The 20769-nt window shown below is 36.9% G+C and overlaps 1 long non-coding RNA gene across 1 annotated transcript; it reads right to left on the minus strand.

Annotated features, from left to right (window-relative positions):
• Positions 1 to 15348: 15348 nt before the first annotated feature.
• On the minus strand, positions 15349 to 17133 carry LOC145071198 (uncharacterized). Its single transcript, XR_013690295.1, has 2 exons — positions 17060 to 17133; positions 15349 to 15568 (listed from the first exon to the last, which is right to left on the minus strand). It is a non-coding gene; the product is annotated as an uncharacterized LOC145071198 (long non-coding RNA).
• Positions 17134 to 20769: the final 3636 nt, after the last annotated feature.

Here is a 20769-nt window from a genome sequence, read left to right on the forward strand (position 1 = left end):
GTAAAGTGTAAATGGAGGTTTGGACTCGGCGAGTCGAGTTGCGAGTGGATCGCGTGAAAAAGTGACCCGACTCAGCGAGTCGGAGGCTAGACTCGACGAGTCGGTGCTGGAATAAGAAACCCTAATTTTCAGGTTTTGCACCCTATTTAAAGAATGATATGCCTTCATTTCAGCCCCTATCTTCCCTGAGTGTTCCAGAGAAACCCTAAATCGTGAGAGGCTCCATTGTTGAGAAGATTGAAGCTTGGAAGGAGAAATTTGTCAAGAGAAGTTGGAGGAAATTGAGGATAGCATCAAGAGGGCTTGTGGATCTGAAGTCTACATCAGTTTAGACTCATCTTTGGGGATAAGAAGCCACTACCTTAAGCCTTTTTCCTTATTGTCATCCATGGTGGTTGTTTTGCGGATTCTTTAGCTTGGTTTAGATCCATTTCGGGTTTAGAGGTTAGATCTGGAGTTGCAACTTCAGATCTAGGTTGTATTGGAGCCATAAGGGAAGAAAGCATCAGTCTTTGGGCTTGTTTGAGAGTGCCTTTGTCCCAAAACCTTCTCGTAGCTTGGTTGGAGCTTGTTGAGCCTTGCATGCACGTAAAGTTGGAAACTTTATGTGTGAATCTGGCCCTAGGAGTCCAGATCTATGTATTTGAAGCAATGGAATAGCCTGTAATCGTCTGAATGAAGATGTCACGTGTGGACTCGGCGAGTTGGAAGAACAACTCAGCGAGTCTATTGAAGATGGCCTTGGACTCGGCGAGTCTGGTCGTGGAAGCTTTTCTGGTTAAGTCGTGTCTCGGTGAGTTGAGGGGCAACTTGGTGTGTTGAGCAGGATGAGACTCGAAGATTGTTGGACTCGGCGAGTCTTGGGGTGACTCGGCGAGTTGAGTCATGGTTGGGAGTTTCTGAGTATAGGGACTCGACGAGTCAACGGGTTGACTCGACGAGTAGGGTCAACCAGGAAGGTTGAATTTGACTGAGGACTTTGACTTGGACCAAGGGTTGACCAGTTCGACTTCCAAGGGTATTTTGGTAATTATTGGTATTTATTGGTTTTGGTTAATTGGTAGTGTTCAGTGGTGGAGTTCGTGTCAGTGGTCGGAGCAGCATGATCTTATCTCTTCAGTCAGCTATAGCAGGTGAGTAATCCTCAAGGTCGGTATCCTGGTATATAGCATGATGCTATGTTAGTGACCGGTTAGGTCGGTATCCTGGTTAGGATGTTGCTATGTTATGTGATCTGCTAGATCGGTTGATTAGTTGTGAATTTCTATATGATTATATGTTTATGTGCACATGGTTGTTGGACTGGGGTTGGGTAGAGGCGGGTCCTGCTTTTTTGTTGTAGGCCAACATACCCATGGCGGACCGGTTAGACCGAAGGCCCGGCGAGCGGTCCGGATAGGCTGAAGGCCCCAAGAGGGCGGACCAGACGTGTCGAGGCTCGGAGAGTGAACCAGACAGACTGAAGGCCCGGTGCGGGCGGACTAGTCATATTGTAGACTCAGAGAGTGGACCAGGTGGACTGAAGTCCCGGAGCAGGCGGACTAGTCATACTGTAGACTCGAAGAGAGAATGGACCGAGTGGACTGAAGGCATGGGGTAGGCGGACCAGACACACCGTAGACTCGATATGCATGGCTGTTCTGTTTATGATATGATATAATATGTGTATGGTATTGTGGTTGGTATTTTGGGGGTAACTCACTAAGCTTTCGGGCTTACAGTTTTAGTGTATTGTTTCAGGTACTTCAGGAGACCGTGGCAAGGCGAAGGCGTGATCGTACCGTTCCTCGTGTTTATGATTTTTATGATATGGTTATGGGAGATACTCCGATGTTTAAACTATTTTGAAAACAAGTGTGTGAACTTAATGGTTTTTAAATGAATTAAAATGTTTTAATTTGGCTCGAATTTTATGGATGTTACAAGTTGGTATCAGAGCCTTGGTTTGAGTGAATTGGAGGAACATTCGTGTGAATCCAGTCTCAAATCAAGGAGAGTTTTCAAAGTGAAATTGAAATGATTTTCAAAAATAAATAGAGGAGGATGCGGAGGTATGATCAGCCAGAGCCAGTAAGTAGACCCCAAAATACCATACAAGTTATTTTATTATGTGATATGTTAGAACAGCATGCTAGTACTAGTCTAGGGATCTTCAGAAATTGCATGATAGAATTGCCTGATTATATGATGCCTGCTAGCCTAGGGTTCCCCGTTATGTGAAGTAGTTAGCAGTTCCTCTAGAGGTGAGGATTGAGTGTTGCCACGTATATGTTATCGCTAGGGTGTTGTGATGATACTTGATATAAATATGGGTAGGTGTGGAAAGTAGTATGGGCCCATACTACTGAAAGCACATGACTCATACGCATGTCAAGGAAGTCACAACCCATAGGGTCGGGTTGGGAGTTAGTTCTCGGGTTATTGGGGAAGCATCTGATTTTCTTGCAGTATATGTAAGTATGGTGGTTACGAGGCATGCCGGGGGTGGATCCGGGTCAGGATCGGGATCAGGAGAGGGTGGTCAGGATGGACCAGTACTACCCGATGTCATTGGTTAGATGAGTACGGATGAGTTGGATGCTAGGATTCGTGAGATCCTGCATGATGAGGTTGCTGCTATGTTCCGGGCTAAGTTGCCGGAGATGTTTGGGTCGATCAAGACCGCCATGGTTGAGTACTTTGATGAGCACTATGCAGCTCTGGCGGAGGCGGCTGCCGCGGCAGCTACAGCGGCTGTATCAGCGGCAGGGGGAGGAACTGGTCGAGGTTTTCAGTATCGGGACTTCGATAATACAAAGCCCCCTACTTTCGATGGAGTTCAGGATCCAATCGTTGCTATGAGATGGTTGTCAGACGTGGAGGGATGTTTCTTCACGTGTTCATGCCCTGCGGATCAGAGGGTGAGGTGTGCTCTGAACCTTTTGAGGCTCGGGGCGAAGGATTGGTGGAGGTTGACCACGGGATCTTATTCGGATGCGCAGCGGGCTGCGATTTCTTGGGATCAGTTTCGGGAGATGTTCAGTACCCGTTATGTTCCGCGAGTTGAGAGAGAGAGAGGTTGGCTCAGGAGTTCTTGGAGTTGAAGCAGGATTCGGAGTCGGTGACGGAGATCACCAGGATGTTCACTAAGAGGGCGATGTTTTGCCCTGAGTTTGCTTCGGAGCAGGCCCTGATGTCCTGATATCTGAGTATGCTCAAGAGGGATATCAGGCAGTTTGTGTCTACGCAGAGGTGCGGGACCTTACTGGAGTTGCAGGAGGCCGCTCGGCGGCGAGAGTTGGAGATTGAGTTACAGTTGAGAGAGCAGAGGCAGGCTCCGGTGCAGTCGCAGCCGGCGCCGAAACGGTCCAAGGCCATTGATTCCAGGCTGGACAGTCAGAGCGGCCGCACTTGTGAGAAGTGCGGGAAGGGTCATACCGGAGTTTGTAGGTCCGGTGGTGCGTGCCACAAGTGCGGGAGAGTGGGGAATTATGTGAGGGATTACCGTTAGTCAGCCCCGGTTCTGGATATGAGGATTTGTTATCAGTGCCATCAGGTTGGCCACATGAGGGCCAACTGTCCACATCTAGTTTCCAGGCCAGTGCAGGTTCCAGCACCGGCCACTTTGAGGACTACTGGCGGGGGTCAGGGTGGAGTGGAGCCTCCAAGGGCTCAAGGGCGCGCTTTTCAGCTCACAGCAGAGGAGGTCAAGGCAGAGCCGGATGCAGTTGCGGGTATGTTTTCGTTTCGTTGTTGTCTGGTTATCTGTTATTTTGTGGTCTTGTATTTTATTCGCCGTTCTACCTGCTTCATGGGTTGGTTGAAAGTGATAGTAGTCGGGAGTTGTAAGTGGTTAGCATCCAAGGGATTGATGGTCAGAAATTGGTTGTATGGTCTTGTTGCCGGATATAACAATTGCGATTTGAGAAGTGTTCAGCGGAGAGTCGAACTCCCTTAGAGTTCGAGATATACGATGTCGTAGGAGTGATTTTGTGGAGGTTGCTCGTTTTGGGGGGAATCAGTTCATGGATAAGGGGAATATGTTGAGTAGGGTTGTTTAAGTGATGTCGGTTGGGTCACCGGTGGTTGGAAGTCAGTGCTCTAAGTGGGAAGAATTGGAAAATTCTCAGGAGGATCGATAAGCGTTAGAGTTTGATTAGCTGTTTGGGATCCAACAATGTTTCAGTCAGCCAAGAGTGTGGGCTGGTATGAGTAAGTGACAGACCGATGGGGCGGAGTATAGACCAAGGATTTCGGAAAAGAGTGATTGGTTGTTACGAGGCCTAGGATTAGGCCGGGATTTGAGTATATGGAATGGAGTTAGAGTTCGAAACCCCTAGAGGGCTAGAACAGTATGTATGGGAGAGATTCCCAAGAGGAATAGTTCGGGATGATGTATGATAGTTTGAGCGGTCTGGAGAGACTGGAGGCCGGTGGGCGTACCAGTCAGGTCGAAGGCTCGGAGAACGGTCCATACAGGCTGAAGGCCCTGGAGGGCGGTCCAGACATGCTGAAGGTTCTGAGAGTGGTCCAGATTAGCTGAAGGCCTGGCAAGGCGGTACAGTCATGCTGAAGACTCTGTAAGTGTTGATAGACCTATATGCGGAAAGGGATTTGAGTATGCTGCTATGCAGTAGCAAGCAGTGGGTCTGGCCCCAGATATTGATCATGTTAGCGGAAGGCAGTGCATGGGCCTGAGAGTCCTTGCGAGCAGATTCAGAGCATGTGCGATGCATGGAGTAGCGGTTACTCTACAAGGGATAGTGTAGAGTGGGGTGTGAGCACCGTGGCACTTGTCCGAAGTGGCAAGGTTGGCAAGTAGATTTCCTTGGATAAGGAAAGGGAAAGGTATGTAACTCCAGGAGGGAGTGTTGGTTCACGGAAGTAAAAACAGTAGTGAGAATGAATGATCGAGAGTATTTCAATTATGGTTGTTGAGCACTGTGATTGCGCCAGTGGTATGGAAGCACATCCGGATTGGGTGTCTGTTGAGGTTACGGAAGAATTTCCGATGGTATAGAACCAGAGGAGTTCGGAAGGGATGCAAGGATGGAGCCTTGGATTTCCGGTATGGTTGTGATCAGGAGGTTATGTATGTAGCGGTAATTCATCCCGGGGATGTTTGGAGGTATAGTCATTGTGTCGGGTTTTTTCAGCCCGAGGATGTTAGAGCAGGTTCAGCACGTGTATGTGATTACAGAGGAGAGCTCATGGGAGTTGCTCAGGAGCTGAAGGATGTGTCATCCTGTCAGCACGAAAGGAAAAGAGTTGGATTCGGAAAGGAAGCGGGATAAGTCCCAGCAGTAAATTCGATAAGTTATGGCAAGCGAGTAAAGGGATAGCAGTTGGTACCGGGCCAGGACCCGGTGGTTCATGGTGATATCTAGTTTTGCAAGAGACAAGTGATTGTGTGGTTTGGAATGATGGAAGTATCAGCGGGTGATCATTGGTTGATAAGTATGGTTGTAAGAGAAAGAAGTTGGTGGTCGACTTGAAGCAGTTGTCATGACTCTGTAAGGAAAGAGTTGTTTTTTTTAGGAATCCGATAGCAGTGTTGGAGAAACCAGAGTCAGTGTGAGATTAGTGGATGCGTTGCGGGAGTGTTATCCGGAAGGGTGTGTTACAACAGGCTTCGAGGACGAAGCCTAATTTAAGTGGGGGAGAATTGTAACATCCCAAGTTCCAAAGCAAGAGATCGGGGGTGTAAAGTGTAAATGGAGGTTTGGACTCGGCGAGTTGGAAAGGTGACTCGGCGAATCGAGTCGCGAGTGGATCGCGTGAATAAGTGACCCGACTCAGCGAGTCGGAGGCTAGACTCGGCGAGACAGTGCTGGAATAAGAAACCTTAATTTTCAGGTTTTGCACCCTATTTAAAGAATGATATGCCTTCATTTCAGCCCCTATCTTCCCTGAGTGTTCCATAGAAACCCTAAATCGTGAGAGGCTCCATTGTTGAGAAGATTGAAGCTTGGAAGGAGAAATTTGTGAAGAGAAGTTGGAGGAAATTGAGGATAGCATCAAGAGGGCTTGTGGATCTGAAGTCTACATCAGTTTAGACTCATCTTTGGGGGTAAGAAGCCACTGCCTTAAGCATTTTTCCTTATTTTCATCCATGGTGGTTGTTTTGGGGATTCTTTAGCTTGGTTTGGATCCATTTCGGGTTTAGAGGTTAGATTTAGAGTTGCAACTTCAGATCTAGGTTGTATTGGAGCCACAAGGGCAGAAAGCATCAGTCTTTGGGCTTGTTTGAGAGTGCCTTTGTCCCAAAACCTTCTTGTAGCTTGGTTGGAGCTTGTTGAGCCTTGCATGCACGTAAAGTTGGAAACTTTACGTGTGAATCTGACCCTAGGAGTCCAGATCTATGTATTGGAAGCAATGGAATGGCCTGTAATCGTCTCAATGAAGATGTCACGTGTGGACTTGGCGAGTTGGAAGAACAACTCGGCGAGTCTGTTGAAGATGGCCTTGGGCTCGGCGAGTCTGTTCTTGGACTCGGCGAGTCTGGTTGTGGAAGCCTAGCCTTTTCTGGTTAAGCCGTGTCTCGGTGAGTTGAGGGGCAACTCGGTGTGTTGAGCAGGATGAGACTCAAAGATTGTTTGACTCGGCGAGTCTTCGGGTGACTTGGCGAGTTGAGTCGTGATTGGGAGTTTCTGAGTATAGGGACTCGACGAGTCAACGGGTTGAATCAGCGAGTAGGGTCAACCAGGAAGGTTGACTTTGACTGAGGACTTTGACTTGGACCAAGGGTTGGCCAGTTCGACTTCCAAGGGTATTTTGGTAATTATTGGTATTTATTGGTTTTGGTTAATTGGTAGTGTTCAGTGGTGGAGTTCGTGTCGGTGGTCGGAGCAGCATGATCTTATCTCTTCAGTCAGCTATAGCAGGTGAGTTATCCTCAAGATCGGTATCCTGGTATATAGCATGATACTATGTTAGTGACCGGTTAGGTCAGTATCCTGGTTAGGATGTTGCTATGTTATGTGATTTGCTAGATCGGTTGATTAGTTGTGAATTGCTATATGATTATATGTTTATGTGCACATGGTTGTTGGACTGGGGTTGGGTTGAGGCGGGTCCTGCTTTGTGTTGTAGGCCAACACACCTAGGGCAGACCGATTAGACCGAAGGCCCGGCGAGCGGTCCGGATAGGCTGAAGGCCCCAAGAGGGCGGACCAGACGTGCCGAGGCTCGGAGAGTGAACCAGACAGACTGAAGGCCCGGTGCGGGCGGACTAGTCATATTGTAGACTCAGAGAGTGGACCAGGTGGACTGAAGGCCCGGAGCGGGCGGACTAGTCATACTATAGACTCGGAGAGAGAATGGACCGAGTGGACTGAAGGCATGGGGTAAGCGGCCAGACACACCGTAGACTCGATATGCATGGTTGTTCTGTTTATGATATGATGTGATATGTGTATGGTATTGTGGTTGGTATTTTGGGGGTAACTCACTAAGCTTTCAGGCTTACAGTTTTAGTGTATTGTTTCAGGTACTTCAGGAGACCGTGGCAAGGCAAAGGCGTGATTGTACCGTTCCTCGTTTTTATGATATGGTTCTGGGAGATACTCTGATGTTTAAACTATTTTGAAAACAAGTGTGTGAACTTAATGGTTTTTAAATGAATTAAAATGTTTTAATTTGGCTCGAATTTTATGGATGTTACAAATGTATAAAAATAAATTTTATTTAATCAAAAGCGCGAAATTGAATCTTGTGTACAGAAATCATATGTGACTAAATGTACAAGAACAACTATTGAACAAGAATGTAAAAATGAATATTGTTCATATAAATCATATCTAATTAGATACATATAATCTCATGTAATTAATCACACAAGAACAACAACGGAATCGAGAATGCAAAAATAAATATTTTCCACAAAAATTCTATGTGATTAGATACATATAATCACAAGTGATTATATGCATTTAATCACATATGATATATGTGGACAGTATTTATCTTTGTATTCTCGATTCAGTAATTGTTCTTGTGATGTCTATATAAGTCATATGTGATTAGATACATATAATCACATATGATTATATGTATTTAATCACATATGATTACAGTAGACAAAGAACAATTATTGAATCGAGAATGTGACAATGAATCTCATCCACATAAATCATATATGATTGGATACATATAATAACAGTTTTCGATTAAATAATTGTTTTTGTGTAATTAATCACATGTGATTATATGTATATAATCATATATAATTTGAGGTGGACAAGATGCATTTTTTCCTTCTTGATTCAATAATTGTGCTCATGTACTTAATCACATATGATTATACCTATAATCACATTTGATAAAATACATGAGAACAACTATTGAATCGACAAAGCAAAAATGAATTATGTCCACATAAATCATATGTGATTAGATTCATATAATCACATATGATCATATGTATTTAATCATATGTGATTAGATTCATATAATCACAAAGCAAAAATCAATTACCTCCACCACTCATACCCACCCACCACCCGTCACTATCACCACCACTTGCAACCACTCACCCACCTACCACCACACACCACCACCACCAATCACCACCACCCTGCCTCCACAACCCGCCACCACCACCCCTACCCCCACCTACAAAGATTTGTTATTGTGTTTTTGATTCATTAGGTTTTCTCTTGTATATAATCACATGTAATTATATGTATCGAGTCACTTGTGTGTGTGTATATATATATATATATATATATATATATCAAATAATATATGATTTATATGTTATTAAATACATATAATCACATGTGATTAAATACACGTGAAAAACTAGTGAATCGAGAATGCAAAAATGATTATTGTCCACGTAAAACGTATGTGATTAGATACATATAACTACATGTGCTTATATGTATTTAATAAAATATTATTTACGTGAGCCATATTTATTTTCGTGTTTTCGATTTAATAATTGGCATCGTGTATTAAATCACATGTGATTATATATATTTAATCACATATGATTTATATGGACAATATTTGTTTTCACGTGTTGATTCAATAGTTGTTCTTGTGTATTTAATCACATGTGATTGTACATATAATCACATGATTATATGTATTTAATCACATATGATTATATGTGATTAAATACATATAATCTAATCACTTGTGATTAAATAATGAGAACAATTATTGACTCGAGAAAGCAATAATGAACAATGTCATCATAAATCATATGTGATTAGATACATATAATCACATGTGATTAAAAGTATTTAATCACATATGATTTATATGTACAATATTCACATATGGTTAACGTTGTAAAACAACAACTATTGAATCAAGAATACAAAAATAAATCAGATCTACATAAATCATACGTGATTAGATACATATAATCACATGTGTATATAGTCACATGTGATTATATGTATTTAATCACATTTGATTTATGTGGATAGGATTCGTTTTCGCGTTGTTGATTCAATAGTTGTTCTCGTGTATTTAATCACAAGTGATTAAATGTATGTAATCAAATACGAATAAAATGGGCAAAAAATAATTATTGAATTGAGAACGTGAAAATGAATCTTTTCCACATAAATCATATGATTAATTTGTATTTAATCATATTCTTTCCGAGAACCTACACAACAATTATTTGTTTTTAATACATACAATTAATTTGGATAAAGATTTGTTTTCGCGTTCTTGGTTCAATATTTGTTAACGTGTACATAATTACATGTGATTGTATGTATCTAATCACATATGATTTAATTTTTCCAAATAAAATCATATGTGATTAGAAACATATAAATCACATCTGATTAAATGTATTTAATCACATATGATTAAAGTGGAAAAAACGATTATTGAATCGAGAACGCAAAAAGAATCTTAGCTGCATAAATCATATGATTAGATACACATAATCACATGTTATTAGGGTATCTGTGAACAATAACATAAATCAAGTAATGCCTACATAATAGGAGAGTTAGTACTCACCACCAACCCACCCGTCACCACCACATGATTATATGTATACATATGATTTATATGGATACGATTCGTTTTTGTCTAAATAAATCATATGTGATTAGATACCTGTAATCACATATGATTAAATACACTAGAATAACAAAAAAATGTATATTATTCACATAAATAACATGTCATTAGACATATATAATCGCATCTGATTATATGTTTAAATCACATATGATTTATGTGAACACCATGCATTTTCGCGTTGGTGATTTGTTAGTTGTTTTCTTATAATTAATCACATGTGATTATATGTATGATGTATCTAATAACATATGATTTATATTGACAAGATTCATTTTCACAATTTCTCTTCAACAAAATTATTTATGTTTTTAATCACATGTGATTTATGTGGGCAATATTATTTTTGCGTCGATTCAAAAATTTTCTCATGTATTTTATCATACATGATTAATGTGGACAAGATTCGTTTTAGTTCATATAAATCATATGTGATTAAATACATATAAGCTCACATATGATTATACAAAAAAAAAAAAAAAAAAAAAAAAAAAAAAAAAAAAACTATTGAATCGAGAAAGCGAGAATGAATTTTGTCCACGTAAACCTTTTGTGATTAGATACGTATAATTGCATGTGGTTATATGCATTTACTCACATATGATTTATGTGGACAATATTTATTACTCTTTTTTCATTCAAAAGTTGGTCTCACGTATTTAATCACATAGGATTATATGTATTTAATCACATATGATTTATATGGACAATATTCATTTCCATGTTTTTGACTCAATATTTAGTCTTATGTATTTAATCACATGTGACTATATGTATTTAATCACATATGATTATATAGGAAAAAAAAATTCGCGTTCTTGATTCAATAATTATTCTCATGTATATAACCACGTATGATTAAATTTATTTAATCACATAGGATTTATATGGACAAAATTCACTTTCGAGATTTATATTTAATAATTTTTTCACGTATTTAATGACATGTGATTAGATGTATTTAATCGCATATGATTAATTTGGATAATGATTTGTTTTTGTGTTCTTGGTTTAATATTTGTTATCATGTATATAATCACATGTGATTATATGTATCTAATCACATATGATTTATATAGACAATATTCATTTTTTTCCAAATAAAATCATATGTGATTATAAACATATAATCACATCTGATTAAATGTATTTAATCACGTATGATTAAAGTGGAAAAAAACAATTATTGAATCGAGAACGTGAAAATGAATCTTAGCCACATAAATCATATGTCATTAGATACACATAACCACATGTTATTTTATGTATCTAATCACATATGATTTATGTGGACAATAATCATTTTCATGATCTCGATTCAATAGTTGTTATCGTGTACTTAATCACATGTGATTACACATATTTAATGTAACTCACCTCCTTGAACTTGAAAATCAGCTATCATGAACAAGATAGATCATTTTCTTTTCGAGAACCTACACAACAATCATATGTTTTCGTATACCTTGATTCAATAGTTGTTCTCATGTATATAATCGCATGTGATTATGTGTATCTAATCATATATGATTTATGTAGACAAGATTTGTTTTTTTCCAGATAAAATCATATGTGATTAAATATATATAATCTCACTTGATTAAATGTATTTAAAATCACATATGATTAAAGAGGACAAAGAATAATTATTGAATCGAGAGCGCAAAAATGAATATTGTCCACATATAATCACATGTGATTATATATCTTTAATCACATATGATTTAGATGGACAATATTTATTTTTGTGTTTTTTATTCCTTAATTACGTGACCAAGTTTCATTTTCAATCTAACACCTGTTTATTTATTAGTTAAATAAATAAATTAATGAACGAATGGTAGCCTAAAATCAATAATTATATGGCAATGTGTTGGTCTCGAGGAGTTAATTGCTATTATTTTAGAAGTTGAAGGTTAAAAGTGTAATTTTCGGTCTCAGATTATAATATTTATGAAGGCAGGGACTCCGTGGTAATTACTTGGATTTAATTTAAAAGGAAACGAGGTGGAAGGGCTGATTATGACATAATTAAGATATTAGGGGTTGTTTGGTAATTTATGAGACTTAATTTGTAAGGGATTTCCATAGATTGGGTTGAAAGGGTAAATATGGGATGACATTTGAAAGAAAAGGGGCATGGAGGGACTGATGTTGCCACTATGGCAAACTTTAAAGAGGAGTCGGGTATATAATCACATTATCAGTCAAACCCTAAACCTAAAACCTCCCTTATGCAGTAGTCGTCAACCCTTCCCCCCCCCCCCTTGTGCCTCCCACCGGCCGCCACCTGCTTCTTCACTTCCGGCATCGCACCTTCACCACCGGGGAGATTGGAACCGCCGAACGACCGCCTTCTTCTCCTTCTCTTTCTCCAGCCGCTATGTTAGAGCCTTCCGCCGCCCTGTCGAGATTTATCGCCACCCCTAACGTCGTTGTTTCGCCATCACAGTGCTCGTGGCCACTCGTGACGTCGACGGTGTTGTTTCAGCGGCCTTGTCGTCGACGAGGTTCGCAAAGAGCGCCTCCTCGTTGCTGTTGTTCCAGATGGCAAATAACCGCCACCTTCCTGCTGTGTATCCCTTCTTTCCCTTCTCCGTTTCTGTTCCGGTGTTGCACCGCTGCTGTGGCTCCGAAGGCTACCCCACTGCCACTTCCCTGTTCAACTGCCTCGCGTTGCCGCATGGGGTGGCTGAGGTTAGATGCTCCTTTCCGATGAGGACTTGTTGTGGTTTATGGAGAGGCGTGTGTATGTGTTCATGAATTGTTTGGCTAGGAAGACTCGAGAAACCCCATCATGGTTTCCGGCCATGGTGGCTGTCACAGATAACGCTGCTGCTGCCCGCCACTACGAGTTGTCACCGCCGCCGTACGCCACCAGGTGGGTGGCTGGGTTCCGCCTTCAAGCAGATTACGTATCGTGAATCTGTCATCCAGCAGCTGGGGTTGAGTCAGCAGGATTTCAGCAGTACGGGGTTGAGTCTACGGGACTTCAACAATGTCACCTTCCAGTAGTGGTGGGTCTACGGCCACAATGTCGGCCCACCAGTAGGAGTTGTGTGTTAGATGATTGTCTTTGTGATATCATCTAGTTTTGCTACTACCTGATATGTTATATGCTAGCTTGATGTGTTATAGTAGTAGAGTTCGGTTGTTAGGACCGAAGGGTAGTCAGACACCCCATATACGTCTGATAGTATGTGATGTCATGATTATAAGCTAGCATCATCTGAGATATGTGTTAGGGGTAGTAGGAGGGGAACAGTCCCCGAGTTCGGTTGTTAGGACCAAAGGGTAGTCAGACACCCCAGATATGTCTGATAGTATATTATGTTATGATACGTGATAGTAGTAGTGGTAGGGGTGAAACGGTCCCCAAGGTTCGGTTGTTAGGACCGAAGGGTGGTCGGCACCCCAGAATGGCCGCACCGGGTAGGTCAGGCACACTAGAAATGTCTGACAAGTATGGTATGTTATATGATTGTACAGTATGTATGCTATGTGATTGTATGGTATGCGGTATGATGGGGGAACTCACTAAGCTTCGTGCTTACGGTTTATAGTTTTGGTTTCAGGTGCTTTGTTTCAAAGGAAAGGAGTCGGCTTGATCGCAGCGCATCACACTATGTCTTCCGCACACGAGATCCTTGGGATTACACTCTGATATGGTTTCATGATATTATATTTCGATTATTAACACTTGGGTTTTGACACAAGACATTACTATGAATGTTTTTATACTAATGGTTTTATGTAATGACTTATTTAAAAATGAAATTTTTGGCCTTGAATTTTGGGATGTTACATTCATGTTTTTAATTCAATAGTTGTCTCATATATTTAATCACATGTGGTTATTTGTATTTAATATCATATGATTTATGTGGAAAATATTTGTATTCATTTTTTGATGCAATACTTGTTCACGTGTATATAGTCACATATAATTTATTTGGACAGTATTCGTTTTCATGTTGTCGATTCAATAATTTTTCTTATGTATTTAATCAAACGTGCTTATGGGTATTTAGTCACGTACGATTAATGTTAACAAAGAACAACTGTTGAATCGATAATCTAAAAACGAAACTTTTCCACATAAATCATATGTGATTAGATACATATAATCACATGTGATTGAATACACGAGAACAGCTATTGAATCGATAACGCAACATTAAATCTTGCCTATATAAATCATATGTGATTAGATACATCTAATCACATGTGGTTATATGTATTTAATCACAATAATAATTAATGTGGACAAAGATTGGTTTTCGCGTTCTTTATTCAATAGTTTCTCCCGTGTACATAATCACATGTGATTATATGTATTTAATCACATATAATTTATATGAACAAGATTTGATTTTGTCTATATAAATCATATGTGATTAGATACATATATACACAGATGATTAAATACACGAGAACAAATATCGAATCAAGAAAATCGAAACTTAATTTGTCAACATAAATTATATGTGATTAGATATATATAATCAAATGTGATTATATGTATTTACTCACATATGATTAATGTGATTATATGTATTTTTGTCATGTATTTGATCACATGTGATTATATATATTTACTCACATATGATTAATATTTGCTCACATGTGATTATATATATTTACTCGCATATGATTAATGTCGACAAAAAACAACTATTGAATTGAAAACAGGAAAAGAATTTTGTGCATATAAATAATAATAATATTGTGCACGTAAATCATATGTGATTGATTAATAGATATAATCACATGTGATTATATGTATTTAATCACATATAGCTAATGTGGACAAAGATTTGTTTTCACGTTCTTAATTCAATGGGTGTTCTCTTGTATATAATCATATGTGATAATATATGTTTTATATGAACAAGTTTTGATTTTGACCATTTCGATTTATTCTTTCATACATATATGTATCCTTTTGTCAATATCTACGATATTCATTTTAATTTAGGCCCTGTTTGATTTCTTACTGACTGGGTCTGGTCAGACTTTTTGGCTGACTCGGTCCAGTCAGTATGTTTGATAACAACACTCAAAGCCTCTTACCAGGTCCAGACTTCTGATTCGGTCATTGAAAATCATCTAATTCGGTCAATTAAAAAAATATAGTTGACCGAGACAAATACCCTCCATTCCCTTTTCTCTCTTTCTCATGTCCATAACCCTTTTTCTCTCATTCTCAGGTATGGTCGACAACTCCTCACACCTCCAACATTTCTCTTGGGCCAGGGAGACCATCAATTTAGTAGATTAAAAAATGAACAACTTGATGAAGTCGGAAACATAAAGTGATAAATCAGAAAATAATTTAACATATTAGATCAAAGAAGAAACAAGAAAATTTTCTGATGTATCGATCATGAACCATCGATTTGAGATCGTTACAAAAAGAAGATAAGAGATATTTCATCATTCCTAAAAATCAAGGATTTGTAGAGACAAGAATAAATACACAGATGCTCTTGCATAGCTCAATCCTTCAAATGTCCTGATGTCGGTTGTTGCTTGCCTGCTTCCGTATAGATCCAAAAGGCAATTATGATTAGGTATTTGTATAAAGCGTCTGTATTGTAGATTTAGGGGACTTTATTGGGTTATTTCCTTGTTGGGCTATTTCACTAGATTAGGTTAGTGGTAATATTATATTTAATAGAGTTATTTATTTGATTTATTTTAGCAACCTTATTTTTAACATGTTGTTTGAATTTTTTTTGTATATATAAGGTATTTGTCATATTGTATAATTTACAATTATCGTTATCTTTTTTTTTTGTTTTATTTTAATGATTAGAAAAAAATATATTGCTTGTGCAAGCTCAAATATATAATTCAGGCAGATACATTTTATTCGATACAAGGTATAAGATAAAAATTGAAGGGTACTATTGTTATTTTTTTCATTCAACACGATCAGTCAGAAGTATAATCAAACAGCCAAGTTTTATTCAGAAACAGACTCGGTCAGTGTTTCTGACTCGGTCAGCCTCTAACTCAGTCAGATCTGACTCATTCAGCAACTGTCAAACACCCCTTAGTTAATTAAGTCATAATCCGCATAATACACCAATATTATTTCATATTACCCCATGTTGTAAATTCTATATAAATATGATGCATGTGTTTCTGTACTAGATCCATTTCTTGAACATGTACAATATTTTCTTCCATATTATCAATGCTTTTTTATGAAAAAAGTTATAACTATTTCTTAACTTTGCATAATTATAAAATATATAGGAAATAAAATTTCATAAATTTTAGGAGTAACGTAGATTAAATGAATCCTTTTGGAAATCATTTTCTCATTTGCAATGATACAAAGATACGGTGTAATCTACCCTAATAAATGAAAATGTTATTGTCATTTGCCATTCTCTCATTTATTTGGACTCATGTCATTTTATCATAATTTTGAAATATATTTATTTTCCACTTGTCAATTATTTTATTATTCATTTCCATTATATCATTAATTTAGTTTCCATAAATTAAACCTACTATAATAACTATTAATTTCAAATTTCAAATTTCAAATTTCAATTTCAATTTCAAATAAATTTACACTTTAAACAAATATATTTAACATTTTATTATAATAAATCGTTTAATACACGGGTCTAACAATTACGCACATAATTTTAATTAATTTATTTTTTGCATGTTTTTTTTTCATAATTTTCACTTATTTCATATTTCAAATTCAAATAAACTCTTCATTTAATCGCTCATGTTTAACATTATGTTTTAATTAACCCGTATAATATACGGGTTTCACAACTAGTTAAATATTCAATGTCATCAAATAAATAAATAGTTAGCATTTTAGAAGTAAAAACGATCCATTGAAATTTGGAGGGTTTATTTGGATATAACTTTCAACTTATTAAAACAAGTACTTAACCAATTAACATTAGCCCAAAACTTATCCATTATTTATCAGCCCGAATAAAATTTAACCTAATTAGTAATATTGAAAAGTCAAAATAAAGAATTTTCTCACCTCTTAGCACACGCAGCACGCACGTTCCAAAGCAGGCGGCAGCCTATTCTTCCGGCGACATCTTCTTCTCCGATAACCCCCCCCCCCCCCCCCCCCCCCCCGACGACGAAGTTTTCTTCTCCGAAAAAGCTAGATATTCAACTCTTCTGCTTCGAGTTTCAACAATGGAACTGTCATCTTCCGTGCATCTGGAAACCCGAACAACCACTGGTTTCGACATCTCCAGCTCCACCATTTCACTACAGCGCAAAACTGAATCTCCACTCCCTTTGCTCTCTGTTTCCACCTTCGCTACATCTTTCTATCACGTTGACGGCATGTATAGTGACATAGATTAAGGACGTTGCTTTCATTCAACAAATTGACGGCCTAATAGTTGTAATCAAAAGTTGCTGGAAACCTTGGAGTGATTTCATTTCATCGCCTATGAGAAATATGTTAAAACTAGATCCAAACTCGGAGATAGCAGACTCGAAGGCAGCAATTGTGGCCACTGAAACCAGATATGGTGGCCTTCTACTTAAGATCCGGTGAATCCACATCTAGTAGTCGGTGAAACGAGAGGTGGTAACAAGTAAATCAGAGAAGCAAGAAGAGACGGAGGTAGTCAGAGAGGTGGTTCCCGACTTGGGGACGAGTGTATGCGGTCTGGCAGTTATGAGATTCCGGCGGTGGTTCGGTAATTCTGGTGGATATCAAGAGGCGGAGGTGGTTCGTTGATTCTCCAACATGAAAAGAATACGAGAGAAACAGATCTGATGGAGTGAGTAGGGTGGAAGAATTGTTCTCAAACATATATATATATATATATATATATATATATATATATATATATATATATATATATATATATATATATATATATATATATATATATATATATATATATATATATATATATATATATATATATATAGGGTAAAGTGAATATACCTAACAACGTTATATAAGCTTAGGTACCTAACCTCATCAAACTACGTTATTTTGCATAAAATTTTCATTGCAATCATCCAAGGTTCTTAAACTTCATCCCTACACTTGATTTACTTCAAAAAAATTTGAAAATTCATCATTATATTTTTCCTACATCCTTTCATTTGTAGCGGTAGGATATGAAGCTCATTAGGTGGTATTCGATAGAAAGACGTGATGTAAAAGAAAGATATTGATGAAAGTCCAAAGATTTTGGAAGTAATCAAGTTATGGGGTTGAAATTTAAGAACCTTAGGCAAGTACAATGTAAATATGATACAAACTGATATAGTATTATGGAGTTACGTACCTAAACTTATATAAGGTTCTTAGGTATATTCACTTTACCCATATATATATATATATATATATATATATATACATATATATATATATATATATATATATATATATATATATATATATATAATAAAACCCTAAAATGCCTAATAATAAACCAAAATCGCCAACACGATTAGTTACAAACGCCTTTTGACAAGCCTTTGCTGCAACAGGTCATGTGAACCAAAATCCTATTAATAGATACGAATATATTCCAACTAATTCCCAAAAAATATAAATTTGTATCAAATTTGAACTAGTAACTAATCTAAACATGGAAGTACTGAAAAAACTCATATAAGCAAAAAATCTCAAATATCCGTGGTCATGAGACATATAATTATCACTATAAATAAAAACCATAATTCCAACAGTAGTGATATATATATATATATATATATATATATATATATATATATATATATATATATATATATATATATATATAGAGAGAGAGAGAGAGAGAGAGAAAAAAAAGTGAATATACCCTTAAGGGTATATAAGCTTAGGTACCCAAACTCACTATAATACGTCGTTTTGTTTGATATACTCATGATAATGTTCTTAAACTTCATTCCCTAACTTGATTTATTTTTATGATTTTCGAAATTTCACTATTATCTTCCTCTTACATCACATGTTTTTGTCGAACACCTACTAGGTTATATATAATATAGTTGAAAATAAAAATTATGTGATTTGAAGACAAATGTGAAATTTATAACAATTTGGTAAGTGAATCAAGTTAGAAGTTGAATTATAAGAATGTTAGACAATTACAATGTATATACAATACAAAATGACTTAGTATAATGAGTTTGGATACCTAAGCTTATATACCCTTAAGGGTATATTCACTTTTCCTATATATATATATATATATATATATATATATATATATATATATATATATATATATATATATATATACTAGCCGTCTACCCGCGCAAAGCGGCGGGCGGCGAATAATTTGATCTCTTTAGAGTTAAAACCATTTTGCGTTCACTTCGAGAAATGAATATTAAATGACATCTATTTTTCAAGAACATTATCATACCATATTAAGGGGGTGTTTGGCTAAGCTTTTTTAAAACAACTTATTAGGTTCCACATCACTATAAGTTAAAAATGTGTTTTGATTAAAATAACTTATTCCGGTGGGGAACCTCTAATATGTCATTTTTTCATAAGTTACCCTACACTTACTTATTAACTTATAAGCTAATAAACTAATAAGCAATAAGTTTTTTTGCCAAACACCCTCTAAATGGTTATTACTTCCATTTATACATACCCAAACCACTTGTACTGTTTATCGTCCTCTTTTTTTTTCGTTTTCCTTTATTCCTTTATTAATTTAATGTCCTACTAAGTAAAATGCTAAAATATATAAATAATAGTTTATACAAATAAACTTTTAGAATATCAGGTGTTGTGATTCAAAAGTCGATAAATAGGCCTTCGAGAAGGCCAAAATACTCAGATGTCAACTTGTTCATTGTGATTTTAAACCAAGTTTGGTCACAAATTAAAACATTTTCAATGATGATATGTAATTCAAGGATTCATATTGATTTAGGTTCTCGAAACCTTAAAATATTGAACAAAATCTATATAGAACCTTATAATAAGGACAATAATCACCGTAATCAGGAAGTCCATGTGATGAAACTTGATATTATAAGGACCAATGATGAAAAAGGTTTCATTTTTAGACTAAACAATATGAAAAATATACAAACTACCTTAATCATGTCAAATCTTGTGTTTAACCGTTCTTTATTGCAAAAGTAAGATGACAAAATATACAAACTAATGATAATACAATGCTCTAACTGGCCCTCTTGGTTGAGTTCTTTGAACCTGCAAAGCCAACACATTAAAGAAACATAGTAAAAACATTTTTAGGAACAAACCTGATATAATAAAGCCTTCACTCAATATATTTATAGTATAAAAATACAAAAAGTTAAAAATGATGAAATTAATTACAAGTAAAGATTAAAATAAAAACTTGTTAAGAAAGAGCCATCTGCAGTAGGGATATTTGAATCAACATGTATTTTCTGATGGTTTCAAATTTTGAATTATCCGAAATTCAGGGAAAGAGATAGAATTTGTTGAGAAATATAAGGATTCAAAACACAGGTTAAAGTTTAATATTATTTTATTGATGACTAATTGTACTATTAGCTTAATGATTTGAACGTCTTAAAAAAATAATATTATTATATTCAATCTATTTTTAAAAATAGTAAGATTTCTTTTATAAGATAGTGTATATATATATATATATATATATATATATATATATATATATATATATATATATATATATATATAAACTTTACGGTTCGGTCCGGTCCGGTTTTTATACGATTTAAAATCTTAAAAAC

Source organism: Lactuca serriola, chromosome 8 (genome assembly GCF_051521515.1).
Source record: "Lactuca serriola cultivar US96UC23 chromosome 8, Lser_US96UC23_V15, whole genome shotgun sequence".
NCBI lineage: Eukaryota > Viridiplantae > Streptophyta > Magnoliopsida > Asterales > Asteraceae > Lactuca > Lactuca serriola.